This window comes from Arachis duranensis, chromosome 4, assembly GCF_000817695.3.
Source record: "Arachis duranensis cultivar V14167 chromosome 4, aradu.V14167.gnm2.J7QH, whole genome shotgun sequence".
Classification (NCBI taxonomy): domain Eukaryota; kingdom Viridiplantae; phylum Streptophyta; class Magnoliopsida; order Fabales; family Fabaceae; genus Arachis; species Arachis duranensis.
In genome coordinates this window covers 19437724-19450119 of record NC_029775.3, presented here as the reverse complement: position 1 = coordinate 19450119, position 12396 = coordinate 19437724, and the positions used below count along the sequence as shown (strand labels likewise).

General features: G+C 33.0%; 1 long non-coding RNA gene across 2 annotated transcripts; it reads left to right on the top strand.

The window, feature by feature from the left end:
* Positions 1–5061: 5061 nt before the first annotated feature.
* Positions 5062–8533, top strand: LOC127746752 (uncharacterized). 2 transcript variants are annotated; one of them, XR_008008426.1, is made up of 3 exons: positions 5062–5995; positions 7622–7765; positions 8356–8533. It is a non-coding gene; the product is annotated as an uncharacterized LOC127746752 (long non-coding RNA). The 2 variants fall into 2 exon arrangements; XR_008008425.1 differs by having other exon boundaries at positions 7618–7765.
* Positions 8534–12396: the final 3863 nt, after the last annotated feature.

Below are 12396 nucleotides of genomic sequence, written 5' to 3'. Positions count from 1 at the left end.
TCTTTGCTGAATTTGAGAAGAGTGTGTAATGATTCTCATTGAGCTACTTCATTAAAATGATATATACAGTATGTAACGATGGCAACGGATACCTAATATGTAAAATCTCGAGTTTTTGGAATTCAAATAATAAATTATTTATGATTTATTATATTTGTTTAAGATTTTATTTTTTTTTTAAACTTTTTATTGCGATACTCAGAACCTAATTTTTTTTTAATAATTTGAGTTTAAATTAATTAGTACTTAGAATTTTTTTTAATAATAGAAGTTTTTCTTATTTAGAATTTAAAATTTTAGTAATTAAAAATAATAAAAATTTTATATGCTTTAATTTGAATATTTAGATTTTTAACTTTATTCTATAAATTAAAAAAATTAATTTTATTATATATAATTCTTGAATTAGAGTATTTATTTAAAAATAAATTGTAATTTGACGAATAAATAATATTTTCTTTAAAGATAATTTTGTTGAGTTAAAATTGGTTTTCAACTATTATATTACTCCTAATTTTATTAAAATTACTAATATAACACTCTACCACATAGAACTTCACACTTAAATCGTAAAGCAGAGGGGGTATAGTATTACGACCTCTAAAATAATAAAAAATATATATATAAAATAATAGTTGAAAGGAATTTATACCGAGGAGCTTTTGAAGGAAAGATTAAACAAAAGTCACAAAACAAGAAGCGCAATGCTCACATAAACAGAAACTTGCGTACAAAAAAAGTAAAGATACATATGTATAATAAGAGTGGAGTGTCAAGGATACAAAATATTCAAGCTCCGGGCTCAACCTGCGAAGTTAAGGCTGGCCGGAGAATATTTACATAAATATATACAATCCCAAGATCCAAAATACTCAAAACAAACCCTATGTCTCCATCAAAAGCCTCTATGAGACACAAAAGTAAAACATATATACAGGAAGAGTTCTATACATATAAATGTATCTAAACATAGCAAAATACTACATCCAAAGGTCCCACTTCGCTGTAGAGTAAATCCAAACGTCTAGCGAGGTGCCTCTCGACCTACATCTGAAACATAACAACACTATATAAAATGAGAACCAGAGGTTTTCAACATGATAGTGGTACCCACATACATAATATATAAGGCCTCAGAAAAGCGAGAGGTAATCTTAGAACTTCGACACTCAGGTTTAAAACTTAAAAACTAAACAAAAAGCCATAAGCAGGATACATTGTCTAAGGCTCTTAATTCTAACTCAATTCTGACTTAATCCCTCAATTTTCTCCATATCCTCCAATTCTCTAAAACTCCGGTACACAAACAAGTAATATAGAAAAAGCAGACACAAGTAGGATACAGATACAGTAGGTAACAAATATAGCATGTAAGCATAATAATCACATAGGCAAGCCCAATTAAATACACAATCAAACAAAACACACATATGCATATGATGTATGTCTATCCTACTGACCGTGAGCTCACGTGTCGGTTAAACTGTCAGAACCCGACACATCCAGTAGTTAACTCGGATATTTGTCTCTAGGTTGTGCATCCCCAGGAGGAACTTTAACGAAGGATAGTGTCTTTCCACCTTCTCCTAGAGGTATCACGAAGGAGTGTGCCTTTTCACATCGAAGGAATGTGCCTTTCCACGCACCATGCAGCCAAAGAAGAATGTGGGAGAAAACAATACGAAGGAGCATAGTTGTCAGAACCGAACCGGTAATCGAATCGGTCAAGTTACTGGGTCACTGGATCATTGGTTCAACTGGTGGGTCACTGGTTGAACCGGTTGACCCGGTCATATGTAAATAAAAAATAAAACGTAGTCAAAATTTTAAATTTTAAATTTAAAATACATATTTTCATTAACGTTTTAAAAATATCTAACTATTTTAAAACAACATGGAACAGGAACAATAAATATTTTGTTAATTTTACTCTATCATAAATATTTTTATTTTGTTTTTATTAAAATAAATATAATTAATTTAAGAATGAGTGAGTTTATAACTAAAATTAAAATAAATTAAATAGAAGTAAATTATTTGCTGAAAGATATCTATATGGCTGCGTTTATTTCTGTGGACAGGACACAGAGACATGAACAATACATATGTAAAACGTATTTGGATAGAGAGACATGGACACTGGACACAATGTCTCTGGGACATATTTTTTATTTTTGTGTCCACTTCTAAATGAAGGACACGGATGAATAGGAACGTGGACACGGGATTTTTAATGAAATTTTTTTTCCTGTTTTATCCATAATTATTTTTCATTATTCTCTTATTATCCCTTTTTATTATCTTGTAAAAAATTCTATCCATTTTATTAGATAGGTCTATTTTAGTAATTTTATATTATATTTTAATCTTGTTTATATTTATCCAAATATAATACTAGACATTATATTAGTGTCTTGTCCATTGTATCCAAACACAACACATAAAAAGTAATTTTTGGTGTCTTTGAGTATCATGTCCTGCCCTGTCTACAAAAACAAACACAGCCTATGTATTTTAATTTGCACATATATAAATAAGAATCAAGATAGCCTAAGGGTTATGATTATCATTTCTCTCCTTAAGGAGGGGTTCGAACCCCAACTCTCTCATTTTGAGAAAATTTTATATCTCAACCGGTTCGGTCGGACCGGTCTTTATTGAGTTTGATTGGTTTCTATCGGTTCACTTTGGGTTTGACCGATTTTTTACCTTATGTGTTTCAATTATCGGACCGGACCGGTATAGGATCCAGTTCACCAGTTTTAACAACTATGCGAAGGAGAGTGTCTTTCTACCTTTCCCACATCCACATCACGACAGAAAGGGAATCCTCCATCCTCAACTTGCCAACCTCGTGAGCCAGATGAAACCTCGTCCTCACTACGAGCAGGATAAAACCTCTGTTCCCGTCACGACACTGCAACCACAAGCAAAACGGGATGAAACCTCCGTCCTTGCCTGATGTTAGCGCTAGCACAATTTTTGAGGTAACGTGCAAGCGGGATCACACCTAAACCTTGTCATCTCAGCCAAATCCGGCCATACTCAGATTCCATTCACAATCACAAGTCAAACCTCATCATTATCAATTCTGTCATCATTCATACTTCCTCATTGATTCTATGCTTCCTCAACCACAATTCATTAATTCAAACTTTCTTCACTCTCAAGTTACCACCCTCTCAAGGCTTAAACCCCCTCACTATGATTTAGAATTTTGCTTTAGGATCTTAGAGAGTAAAAATAGAGGTTTAGAGGTTCGAAATCATGTTTAAATCACAAAACTCAAGTTGCTAAAAAATAGGGTCCCACGTACGGGAACCATGTCATGTGTACGTGCGTGCCTCATTTTCCCAGGCTGCGTACGCAACCTTTGCCAGCGTATGCGAGTGCACTGGACAGAGGCGGATGGCCATGTAGTCAGCCACACTTCCGCATACGCGCCCCCTTCATTTTCCTTAAAAAGCTGCTAATAGTGCATAATTCACATTTTTCACATCCAACTTTCGACGCGCATAACTTTTTTTGTTAAAAATTATTTTTTATCCGTTCTTCAAACGACGTAAACTTTACGGACCCAATTTTCATATAAACCAAGTTTGAGAGAAATCAAGGGTCCGGAAGCCAAGTTATGCCTCGCCGAAGTTCAGCCAAAAACCAAGTTTTGCATAAAAATCTCAAACCCCTATTTTTACAATTTTCCATGTCAAAAACCAAAGCTTCAAGTTCCAACTCAAACCAACGATATTTAAAACATACCTAAACACTTTTCATTCACTCCATAACATTCATCTCACAACATACTAACTTCCAAAACCCCCACTATATACCACAATTTCCAGACATATTTTCTATAATACCTCAACTAAATCAACACCACTCACATTCACATACATCATATCCATGCCTCAACATACAACATGCAAACCATGCCAATCTTAATTCGTTATACTTACCCAGACTTGCCGGTCACGACCTTGGGCCCAAATCTCACCAATATTCATTATCACAATTGCCATACATCACATTTTGTGCCATCAACAATCCTCATCATATCCAATCATATAACACACATTTATATACATTCAACATACAATCCAACCACTCAACTCAACAATACAAACAACAAGTCACTAATCCTTAATCTTCCATATCACACAACTTATCCTATGATCATCTAGCCTAAGTTTTCACAAGACATTATATATTATCTATGAGAAACCAAAACCATACCTTGACCGATTACTCATAAAGCCACAAAGCACCTCAAAAGTCCTTCTCACCACAAACTCCAAACTCCAATTTTCAATCCAATAAGTTCAACTCTGCGTCACTTGCTCCACCTCATTAATTAACTCCAACCAATATCCAAATTTCATATAATATCATATATTATCACTACAATCAATATAGAGTTCACTAAATTGAAAATCCACCAAGAATTAGGAGTTTCTTACCTTACCCACGGTTCAAGTGAACAAAATCCAACAATTCTCGCAAGCTAATTCGATTCTAAAACATCAAAACCACATAATCTTCAATACCAAAATTCCTTAAATTCGAAATTGAAGAGGGAAGAATTGGATAAGAAAAAGTGAATTCCTTACCAAATTGGTTAGTGGACTTTGTATAGAATTTCGAGATGAACGCATAGCTGCTGATGGCTCATCAATCGGAGCTTCGCATTGAAAGATAAGTGGAATTAAAATTAGAACAAGGGTTTTGATTCCCTTTTTCTCCCTTCATCAATTTCCCAACGTGTTTCATTATGAACAAGGGAAGAAGAGCTGAGGCTCTTATTAATTGTGGGCTTGGGTTGGGCATTGGGCATGTTATGGGTTCGGTTTGCTCAGTTTGGCCCAATTTTGGGCCAAATTTTTTAAAATTAGTGTCAACATTCATAATTATGTCTACTTCTTTAAACTATAAAATTTAATTTTCTAATTTCTTTAAATAATAATTAATTTATCAGTTAATTATTTACTAATTACCCGGAGTTTACAACTAAAACTATCCAAACCCTAATTTAGCCCAAACAAAACCCTAACTTCTTCACACCCACTCACTTTTCCCACTCTCAGCCGCCGCACAACACACACACAGCTCCACCATGCACGTAGAGGAAAATCAGAAGAAGAAGATAGATAGCGCCGGTAGGTATCACTGCCATCGTTGTCGCCGTCGTTGTGGGGTGAGAGGCAAGTGTTGAAAGAGACTCAACCGCACATAATAGAAGAGAGAGCTTGCGAGGGAGAGGAGACACTGCTGTTGCAGCTTCGTTGTCATCGCCGATGCTGATGTTGTCGCCAAAGCTTACCGTGACGCCGTCAATCTGCTATCACTATCACCGAGGAACTCGCGCAAGTGAGAGGGAGTTGCTACCATTGAAAATGCGAGCAAGTGGAGTTTTGTCTCATCACCACCGCTATTGTCAGTGGCTGTTTCCGCCGTTGCGCCTTGCTGCTACCATGGCCATCGCTCTTTCCACTGCTGCCGTGGTTGCCGCTGCACATGGTTCACCGTGGAGAGGAGCCGAGGAGAGAATGAGCAGAACGTGAGGAAGAGGACGGGTTCTTGTCGCCGCTATGCACCCAGTTGCCGCTGATGCCGCCGGCGCTACCGCTGCAAGCTTCCCCTGCTGTTTGGTTCTAGCTCGGTTGAAATCTCCTGTGTAAGCTTTATTCTAAGTGGTTTCTGGTTCACGCCGATTCTGTCCTTGCTAGTGAGGGTCACTGGAGTTGTTGCGCTCCATTTTCTTATTCCTCTTAATTTCAGTAAGTTGCTTTTGCTCCGAAAAATCTTTTTAATAGTTATTCCGTTATATGTTGTTGGGATTTTTGCGGCATTATTGCCATGGGGTTGAGTTTCAATTCTTGCATATCGCATTTGGAATTGATGTTGTTGTTGCGGGAGCGATATGGAGCTGTGGTTGCGGCTGCCGCTGCTGCGGGCTGGGAGATGAATGATTTTGTCTCGTAGTTAAGTTGCGATCAAGGTAAGGGCTTTTTCTTAAAACTTGTTTTTATTTACAAGAATTATTACAAGTCGATATCAATGAAAAATATATATATTATGATTACGTGAGTCTTATGGATTGAATTGAGTTGCTTTGGATGGATTTAATTGTTTGCTTAATTGATTCATAAATTGATTTAGAATGTTTAATTGGTTCATGTTGAAGTGATCGCTTGACAATGCTGTATTTATTGTGGAACTGAGAATTCTGATTTATTGATTGATTGAGGAGGTTGGATATTTTGGTTGTTGATTGATTTTGTTGGATTTGTTTTCCTGATTTATTGAAAATGATTTAATATCAGAATTAGTTTGAAATTGAAAATGACTTCATATTGAAATTGGTTTGATTTCGAAATGGTTTGACATAAAAAATGGTTTGATATTTGGAAATGAGTTGTGTTGGGAAATGATTTCATTTTGAACCCGTTGGAAAGGGTTGAGAAAATGGTTTGGATGGGACCCAAGAAGGATGGCAAAATCCGAGTTTTAGGGGAGATACTGTCAAAATTTTTATAAGCATTTAAGTAAAATTTAATAATGATAATTTAACTATTTTGGGTTTTGGTTAATTATGAAAAAAGTTGAAATTGATTTATTCAATTGAAGCATTCTGTGTTGAAGAGTTTCGGGAGTTTTGGATATGGTTTTGAAAATGGATTGGAAGTTTTGGTTAAAGGAAAAAATGAGTTTGGTTTGATTAATTTTATCAAAAGAGATATGTCTTAAGTACTTTTAAAGCTTTTAGAGTAATTAAAGTAATGAATTTGAGGATAAATGCTTTTGGGATTTTCAATTAGGATTTTTAATTTTTAACTGGTATGACTTCAAACCTAGTTGAAAAAGTTTTAAATCTTGAAATAGTTTTGAAATTGGTTTATGATTATTAACTCATTTAATTTTGACGACGGTTGGAGACAGTGAGGATACTTTGAATTGAGATTTTAATTCTTGAGAAAGTTTTGTAAGTTTGTTTAAAAAAGATGAGATTGGTTGTCACTCCCCTAAAGTCTAAAGGCCTTGTTGAGGAGTTTAATTAATAAATAATTTTTGTTTGACTTTTGAGAGAGGTTTGAATCTTGAAATGGTTTGAAGTAGTTTAAAAATTTTCGGTTAAGTGAGGATTGAGTGTTAAAAGAAGAATCGCTTTTAAGTGGAATTATTTTGAAGGTTTTGGAAAATGTCATAAAGAAGTGGTATTGGTTTTACAGGAAAAGGATTTGAGAAAAAGGTGTTGAATAGTGTGTTGTAAAGAAAGTGGAAATGTTTTGAACTTAAGAATGAAATTGAAATGGAGAATTATGGAAGTTGGCTCATTAGCCTATAAAGTGATTATGAATTGAATTTGATTATGATTTTGAGCATAATTTATTGTGAATATTATCGAAATGTGATTGGTAAGGACTGTGATCTTATCCCGCTTGCATGTTTGAGATTGAAATGTGAGTATGATTGATCTTGTGAGGATGGTGGTTTTGTCCCGCTCACGGATTTGACAAGTTGAGGATGAATGATTCCCTCTCTTGTCGTGGTATGAATGTGGGGAAGGTAGAAATACACTCTCTTTCGTATTTTTTTTTCACATCTCTCTCTGGTTGCAAGGTAGAGGCACACTCCTTCGATGTGGAAAGGCACTCTCCTTCGTAATTCCTCCAGGAGAATGTGGAAAGACACACTCCTACGATGTGGAAAGGCACTCTCTTTCGTTTGTGTTCCTCCTGGGGATGCACAATTTAGAGACGATGTTCAGGTTAGCTACCAAATGTGTCGGGTTCTAGCAATTTAACCGACACGTGAGCTCATAGCTAGTAGGACAAGCATGCATCATATGCATTTATGTGACATTGTTTGGGTGTATATATTGTATTTGGTTTGTCTATGTGAATATTTCTGTTCACTACTAATTGTCATACTTGCTGTAACTATTCTTGATTGTGTATGAACTTCATTATTTGTGATTATGACTACTGGTTCAGAATTATGGTGGTGGTTTGCTTATATGTTGGGCCGGAGGCCGTGGTTTGTTTATATGTTGGGCCCGAGGCTGTGGTTTACTTATATGTTGGGCCGGAGGCCGTTGTATGTTTATGATTTGGGACGAAGACCATAATTAGTTGAATTATCGGCAAGTCTGGCTAGAATGGCTTGTGGTATGTGGTGAAATCTTTTGGAGATTATGTTTGATTGAATCTCTTATAAATTGAAATATGAATTCGGGTTTTGAATAATAAATTGTTGGTTTTGAGAAAATTCATTGTTCTTTTTATACATATTCTCTTATGACAATTCTTAAACCCTCTACTGAGAACCTACGAGGACGATGTTCTCATCTGCCTATAGACTTCTCTTTTCAGGATGGACGAGAAAGCTGATGAAGTTTTTGCTAAGTCCTTAGCTGTACTGTTTCTGTTTGTATATATATTAGTCATAGTTTTTTCCTTGCCTTTGTCATTATAATTGTGTAAGAGGGATAGGAGTTGTGTATTTTGTATTTATATAATATTTATAAGTTACTTGTGTAAGAAGTGTTTGTATATCTTTATATGCATGTTCGTTTTCAAGAAGAAGAACTTTCTGTTTTTTAAAGAAAATAGTGATTTGGTTTCGAGTTAAAGACTCCTATTTTATTAAGTATATAAAAGTCGTCGTAATATTCTCGCTATCAGAGTGGCACAGTCGGAAGCTTGACATTCTGATAGTAAAGATATTACAACAATAATATATAAGATTAGATGATTAATATAGTAATCCTATGGTTATCAACAATTCTATAGTACAGTGCGTTTGTCCCCTTAGGCTGTGAAAGAGGTTGATTTAATTTAACACGAAACAGTAGCTTACTTTTTTCCCGTTTGAAAGGAATTAGTAGATTAGATTCTTGAAAAATGACTAATTAAGCATTTGTGTGAATGGAACCAAATAGTAGTGCGGAATAAAATAGAACAAAAAAAAGTACATAGCAAACAGAAGTATAGAACCAAAAGTTAAACGATAGAAAAATAAGTATTCTCTCTTACTTGAAATCGAGGAGGCAAGCGGCGACCGAAAGGGCAATGAACACGGAAGTAAGTACGGGTAATTACGGGAGCAGCAACGACAAGCACAACAGAAGTGGCGACAATGAGGAGAAAATGATACGTGCTTCAAATGTTCAACATATAAAGAGTTCAAGTATTATTTAAAAGATATTAGTTTACATTTTTAGAATATTTTAATTTAATTTGATGTATTTTTATTTTGTTTATTTAATTACTAGATTGGGCCTTATGTTTATGGGCTTAGGATTTTCTATATTTTAACCTAATAAGAGGTTATAAATACCTCATAAACTAGGGTAGTCGTAGTATAGAATGATTTAGAGGTTTAAAGCCCATTTTTTATTTTGTGATGAAATCATGGTGTAGACAATTGAGGTTAAGGCGTCTCTCTCTTGTTGCATCGGGAAATTGCGTAGAAGGTTGAGGAGTCCCTTTGATTCAATTCCCAAATTATGGCGTTGACAAGTTAGGTTGAGGAGTTCCTTTCTTGTTGTGTTAAGAAATTGGGTAGAAAGTAGAGAGATTCTCTTTGTATTTAATTTCAATCTATCCTTTTTATTTCTATTTCAATTTTAATGTATCTTTTTATTCAGTTTGAATTCTTGTCTTTATGTTTATCTTTTATTTCTTTATCATTTGGTATTAGAGCTCAGGTATTAGATTAATTTTTATTAATCTATATTTGTTCTTCTTTTATCATAAAAAAAGAGTCCAATGTCTGACGCATTTTTCTTTTAATTCTTGTGTTCTTATTATCCGTTTGTGTTTCATTATTATTTTGTCATCATTGTTAATTTTATTGTTTAAAAAAAAAGCATACAGTGCAAAAAAAAAGGAGAAAAAAATATATATATACAACAAAAGAAGAAAAAGAAATTATCTTCCTTGTAATTATTGTGCTTTTCATATACTATTTTTCCACCTACAAGTTTCGAGGACGAATCTTTTTTTAAGAGGAGAATGATACATGCTTCAAATGTTCAAGATATGAAGAATTCAAGTGTTATTGAGAATATATTAGTTTATATTTTTAGAATATTTTAATTTAATTTGATATATTTTGATTTTATTTATTTAATTACTAGATTGGGCCTTATGTTTATGGGCTTAGGGTGTTCTATATTTTAACCTAATAAGAGGTTATAATTACCTCATAATTAAACTAGGGTAGTCATAGTATAGAATGATCTAGAGGTTTAAAAACTCCTTTTTTTTATTTCGTGATGAAATTATGGTGTGGACAATTGAGGTTGAGGAGTCCCTCTCTTGTTGCATCGGAAAATTGCGTAGAATATTGAGGAGTCCCTTCGATTCAATTCCCAAACTATGGCATTGACAAGTTAGGTTGATGAGTCCCTTTCTTGTTGTGTCAAGAAATTGGGTAGAGAGTAGAGTGATTCTCTTTGTATTCAATTTCAATCTATCATTTTTATTTCTATTTCAATTTCAATGTATCTTTTTATTCAGTTTGAATTATTGTCTTTTTGTTTATCTTTTATTTCTTTATCAGAAAATGTTGAGATTCACACGACTGGAGCACTTTTGTACGTGTATAGTAACAGGAATGAAGGAGGAACACTCGTATAACAGCAACAACCAAAAGTAGTGGCAGTAACGAGGAGAGGATGTGCACTGGGTAGAGAGCCACAGAGGCTGGGACGCTAGGTCTAGTTGGAAGGGAAAAAGTTAAGGTTTTTACTTTGTATGAAAGAATTTTACTTTTGTAAAATCAGAGAAGTTTATTTTTGGGTTATGTCTGACTTTTTTTTGGGGGGATATGACACTTGTGAATACGAGAATCACGCGTGTCAATCAAACAAGTATCATTGTGCATCGTATCTGATACACCAACATGACAATTTAGTGATGTGTTCGTACTGCATAGGTTTCACACTAATTAAATTAGTCCATTTATCTTTCAATACCAACTATTTGAGAGTGTATCATATTTTTACTATTAAATTTGTAATAAAATTACTCATTTTTAATAGTTTAAGCAGATAAGAGAAGACAAATAAATTATTATATATCTTTAACACATGTTCTCATACAAGAGGGACTTTTGGATTTGCATAAATTTTTTGTATGGAAAGTTATTTTTTTTATTGGTCTTATACTAAAATGATTTCTTTTAGAATCAACAAGAATTAAACTTATAATTTTTGAGGTCATAAAAGTTCTAATACTATATTACAAAATCGTTTTCTTCAAAAGGTTAATCTAGCTAATAGAAGTCACATGAATAATTATATATATCTCTAACAAAATTATCGAATACATAATATTTTTAGGACTATTTTGACAATTGATTCATATTTAATAATACACATTTTGAGTAATTATAATATAGGAATATTAGACAACCAGTAGAATTATTATTATTTTTCGCTAGCAGTTAACCAGTAATACTTAAAACTGTGGACTAAAATTATGTTATTGGATTACTTGATTAAAAGAATCAGGACGATGGTTAAAAGTGCTGGTCAAAAATACTGAATTTTGTTGGTCTTTGAGCTTTTCTCATTATAATAATTGTTTCTTGAACTTTTTGTATAGCTTTTTATACAAATAAATAATTTTGCTCACTTATTTGTTTAAATTAGTGTCAAAAGTTTAAATTTTGTTTTGTGCATATAATAATTTATTCGCTAATAACAAATTTTTAAATAGAACTTTGAGTTACGATAAATTAATATTTGGCCGATTGATTTGAAAATACTGTGAAAATAAAAAAATGTAATAATCAGGACTTTTAAAATACAAATTAAATTAAATTAAATAATACATTTAAAAAAAACCTATATTATGTAGATATCAAATGATTCATTACTAATATAAAATACATAATATCTAGTTTTTATATGCACATAATAATTTTTCAAAAAAAATGTATTTAATCTCCTAAACCACAAACATAGGATCAAAGTTAAGCTTTATGATATTTTACAATTCTTTTTATTGTTCAAAACAACTCGACCGTAATAAGAAAAAAAAATCAAAGACATCCCAACAAAAACTAAATATTTTTTTAACATTATCTGATTATCAAGGATAGTCCAAATCCAAAAAAATTTCTAAAGTACAAATTATAAGATGTTCTAAAATATTTATGATATTTTACATAGATTAAGCTAATAACATATGTTAACGTTCTGAGATATAAGTTAAAGTTATCGGTTAAAAAATTTTAATAAAGAAAATACAAAACTGAGTTTTTAACTTTTTATACCTTTGTTGCACGTTCATTAAAATAAAAAATTTAAAATTTTTCAGCGTGCCCAAATGAGGTTAATAACCATGCTTTTATAAATGGTGACGGTTGATTAGATTTTTTGCCACATTT